The sequence below is a fragment of the Carassius auratus genome, unplaced genomic scaffold (assembly GCF_003368295.1).
Source record: "Carassius auratus strain Wakin unplaced genomic scaffold, ASM336829v1 scaf_tig00016351, whole genome shotgun sequence".
Classification (NCBI taxonomy): domain Eukaryota; kingdom Metazoa; phylum Chordata; class Actinopteri; order Cypriniformes; family Cyprinidae; genus Carassius; species Carassius auratus.
In genome coordinates, this window is record NW_020524667.1 from 279,242 (window position 1) to 284,681 (window position 5,440).

Below are 5,440 nucleotides of genomic sequence, written 5' to 3' on the forward strand. Positions count from 1 at the left end.
AACTCCCGAACTGACTCAAATGATTCGTGATCACCAAACTGACTCAAATGATTCGTGATCACCAAACTGACTCAAATGATTCGCGAACCCGCTACGAACTCCCGAACTGATTCAAATGATTCGTGATCACCGAACTGACTCAAATGATTCGCGAACCCGCTACGAACTCCCGAACTGATTCAAATGATTCGTGATCACCAAACTGACTCAAATGATTCGTGATCACCAAACTGACTCAAATGATTCGCGAACCCGCTACGAACTCCCGATCTGACTCAAATGATTCGCGAACCCGCTCCGAACTCCTGAACTGGTTCAAATGATTCACGCTCCATTCTCCGAACTAGGAAGAATTAGGAAGTGTGCATTGTGAAGGGCACTCTGAAAAGCGGCAGCGCAGGCAAAGGATTAAAACCTCTATTAAAACAGATGTCCAAATGAGCGTACCGGTACACTAAAAGCATGTTCTGGGTGCACGGAGAGGTGGAGGTATGCTCAAGAGCTATATTTGGAAGTGCCGGTACTACTGGTGCGTACCGGCCCACTTAAAGCACTGGATTTAGAGTTAAATTGTTAAAGCTGATTCAACTGTATTAAATATGGATCAGATCAGTGTTTGATAAAACGCTAATTATTGAAATACATATAGGCTAAAAAAAGATGCAAAAAAATAATAATAATGCAATAATAATAATATAAAATAAAACATTCAAAACATAATATTTTGTAACAATTTAATATGGTATTTTAAAATATTTGTTTTATTGTTAATTTTATAAGCTAACACCCTACTTAAAGCTAAAATGTGCAAACATTAATGAAAAAGGTGAAGGCCCAAGATATAGCCAAATATTAAAGACCACTACTAAAATTTAGTGTAATAGTCCTGCTGCATTTTTGACTACAGTTGTAAATTAGATTTATTTTTGTGCTTAGGGTTGGTTAACTGTATATCAATGGCACCATCTAGTGGATTTTTAATATATACAGTTTTATTTTCTGCCTCTACATTTAAATGACATCTTTTTTCAAATTAATTTGTGCTGTGGTAAATTATTAATCTCATCCCTGGCTATATATAATTCCTTTTCAGGACCCATACAGAGGATGCTTAGACAACCAGTGCGGATGACACTAGGATATGACCAGACTAACTCTTGGGTTTCAAAAAAGGGAAGGGGGTCTATCAGAGTGAGCCAAAGCACTTAGTGAAACATCATGGATGAAATCAATCCACCCTGAAATGAACAATTAGCTGATAGTGAGGTCTTTAATGCAGCTGTTGGCTACAGATGCTTCCTTTCAAGATGATACACTTAGCAGTAAGAGTAAAAATAAAATAAAAATAGCCTTGAAACGTTAAGCAATAACACTGTGGGCCTATATGTATTCAATCAATATAAATAATGCTGTGTAACTCCAGTGTTTATAAGACACCCCTTTTTACAAAACAATATGGAAAAATATGCATTGTGAAAAGTGCTGATATAAATATTTGCTTATAAAAATATTTAATAGAAAAATTATCTGCAAATATTATACAGCTATTATAAATATATTACATAAAAAATAACCGCTGGGCTACAGATAAATAGCTAGAAGTGCAGTAAACAGTAATACTATTTTGCGCTACAAATCGGTGTGCTTATGACAATAATACGTCTAAATTATATGATAACAAATAGCAGTTTGCAATATCAAGCAGTTTAATGGACTGTTTATGACAGGGAAAATAACAGGAGGCAAATGACACCGGAAGTCTCGCACATTCAAGTTAAACATGGTGGATAATATTTATATTATAAAATGATCTGCATGATTAAATGTACTGTAAATGGCAGTTTAATAAAATGAATACATTTTGTCAAAGATACGTTAAATGGTTGACCATTTGCATGCTGTGACTCAATCTCTGAATGACATCCGGTGGATTTAACAGAACCAGATGTTTAACTCCACTGTGAGTCACATAGCAGCAGATTCACTTACAACCCTCAGCTACGCCTCTGCTGACTGTGTGTGTGTGTTTTAACTAATTTGTCAGACGGCTTAAAACCCAGTCAAAAGATATGTAGAAATGGAGCTCCTGAAGTGACTCACTGACAGACAGAAGTAAAGGAATAAAACCTCCAGCAGCTCTGATGCTTGTCTGAGTCACTGCAGGTTTCTGCATGTTTACAGCTGTATAGGGAAAATGTTGTCCAGTGACTTACAATGGACTTATTTTGTATTATGTAGATGTAGGTGAAACTATTTTCATTATTTATGAGATTTTTTTAAATGGTTGGTGTTTTAAGGTTGATTTGTACATTTAAAGCCTTGAATATTTGAAATTACAGTAGCATTCTTTCAGTAATAGTAATTATTTTTGTTAATATAAATACTATTACTGAAAGAATGCTACTGTAATTTCAAATATTCAAGGCTTTAAATGTACAAATCAACCTTAAAACACCAACCATTTAAAAAATATCATAATGAAAATAGTTTCACCTATCTACACATTACAAAATAAGTCTATTACAAAATACATTAATCTCTCACTAATAAATAATGCAAATATACAGATTCTGGAGAGTTTAAACAGGTATTGCCCAACAAAACTCATCATGTGAGTGATTTGCTTGGGGTATTCCACACTGAATATGAAATAAGTAGCAAAGAGGCACTCCATTGCCTCCATCATAGAAGTAACATAGCACAAATAACTGAAAATCAATTATCAGTAGAATTAAAGCATTCATTCACCCCCCACCAAAAAACAAATTCTGTCACCATCTACCTGTTCCAAACCCACATGACTTTTATTCATGGATGTCAAGAATAATAAAAAACTTGATTTGGCCGTCTCATACTGCTGGATTGTATGGCTGTTCTGTTCTGCAGGGCTGTTCTTCATTACCATTTGAGTGTGCGGTCAAAAACTATCTTAGAGTACTATCTGCAGTTAAAAACTAAGCTTAGGATCAGAAAACACAAAGTTTAACAGTTTGAAACAAGCACAACAAAACTTAACGATGTAAGGCAACTTGTGACACTGTCACGGTTCAGGCTCTTTCGTGTTTTAGTGTAAATCCGCTGTAGAAACATGAATTGCTAATGGGTTCGGTAGTTTGGAGCGGGTTCGCGAATCATTTGAGTCTGTTCGGCAGCTCGGAGCGGGATCGCAAATTTATTTTTCGTCTGTTCGGAGCAGGTTCGCGAATAATTTGAGTCAGTTTGGGGATCGCAAATCATTTGAGTCAGTTTGGGAGTTCGGAGCGGGATCGCGAATCATTTGAGTCAGTTTGTGGATAGCGAATCATTTGAGTCAGTTTGGGAGTTCGGAGCGGGATCGCGAATCATTTGAGTCAGTTCGGGAGTTCGGAGCTGCTTCGCGGATCATTTGAATCAGTTCGAGAGTTCGGACCGGGTTCTCGAATTATTTGAGTCAGTTTGGGAGTTCGGAGCGTGATTCATTTGAGTCATTTCGGGAGTTCGAAGCTGGTTCGCGAATCATTTGAGTCAGTTCTAATTACGTTTTCCACGCTTATTTAGGTGTGATATATGAACTCGTATTTTTTGTTTTAATTATGTGCCTTTTAACAGTATCAAATGTATTAAAAACTAAACAAACTAAACAAATGCCTAAAAAGTGCATCCATCTAGGCTAATGTAAAGTTACATGATGAAGTCATACTAGTGCGTGCGGCGCTTGTGCATTTTGAGTGCGTTCTTTCACTGCATTATTCGGTGTATTCAAATGCATCTATGAATGCATGTGAATGATCACAAAATTTAAGATATGGGGGTTAGAAAATGTATATATTTGTATCATTTTATGTCAATATCAATATCACACGAAGAGTGCCATTTAAGTTTTTCACCAAAAATCAGTTACTACAAATAATAATTTAATTACAAATAGAAAATGTTGTATATATAATGTAATATATGATTCAATAATAGCCTAAATAACCTTTGTGCCAAAAGGGTTCTGTCTTAGCAGAAAAGGTTCTTTGGAGTTGAGTAAAGAACCCTATGGTTCTACATAGAACCCCACTGAACCATTTTTTCTAAGAGTGTACAGTAGGCTTCACCTAGAAAAGTGTGTTATAAGCAAAGGACATGGTAACATCATGTTTTTGTAAGTGTATGATCGTTTGGACATATACCATGACTGTTAAATGTACAACAGTTCCATGTTTCAGCAGGATTACATTCATAAAGGCATAATCTTTTGTCGAGGACATTATATTTTAGTGGATTTCTCTGAGACCATACATATAAATCTGTATGTCCTATAGCACATTCAGGGATTATTGATGTCAAATCTTTGCAGGTTTGATCATAAACATACCCTCTCCTTGTTCTCTAAATATGACTGATGTTCACAGAAAGATCTAAATGTAGTACTCTTAGGGAAATGTTATCATGTTTTGTAATTAGCATTTAAATCTGGCAAATTGTCATAAACAAACATCTCAGAAATGTTTTTAATGATGTTTTAAATCGGAATATATGATATATTTTTGTTTCAAAACAGGGCATAGTTTTCATACGTCTTCTGTAGATTACACCAGAACAAACATCATGTAAATCAAGTATTTTGAGAAAACACAACAAAGAAATGATAGATCATTATTCATATGAAATATGTCATATTCTTATGAAAATGTTGCCAAGTTATTACTCCCGTTATAACACTTCTTTTTTCATTATGTTTACCCCCCCAAAGAATACATTAATGTGCAAATTAGATGCAATGTATAGATACATATAAACTGAGAATACAAATCTTCACACATATTCCAAGTACAGTAGGCTAGTATATCAAATAATTATGTTATATATTTTATAACATAGTAGAGAATCTTTGTGAAAAGTTTTGCTGAAAATATAACGAAACATAAAAACTCATTTGTGAAGAAATTTTTTATTGTATTTTTAGTTATAACTTTTTAGTCCTGGCGTCCTCTACATATAATAAAATAATAGTAAAAAAATATATATTTTTTTCAAGAAAGTGTTTTTTCTCCATGTGTTTCTTATTCTCCAACAAATGTTATGACATAACAAAGCAACAAATATTCACAACTTTTTTTTTTCTCAGGAGGATGTTGAAATATTCTTAAAGTACCACGCCCGAACTGACATCATCGGGTTCGACTTAACATCTGGATTCATCACAGTGACCCAATCACACCCAGCAGCGCTGCTCCGGGCTGACGGAAACCAACTGTAGGGCCACGAAGTGTCGTTTCGGGCCAGATTCTGGGCTGCGCCAAGCTGTATTCACCCTCCCCGATAAGCTACGTCAATGATTCCCTCATGTCTCCGGACAGCTAGCGCTCTATCCAATCAGCGTCCGAGATAGGTTTGATAAACGGCCATTTCGGCCAATCGCAAAGCCAGAAGCTGACGTGGGGGCGGGAAGAGAGGCGTGGCTCTGAAATCTAGG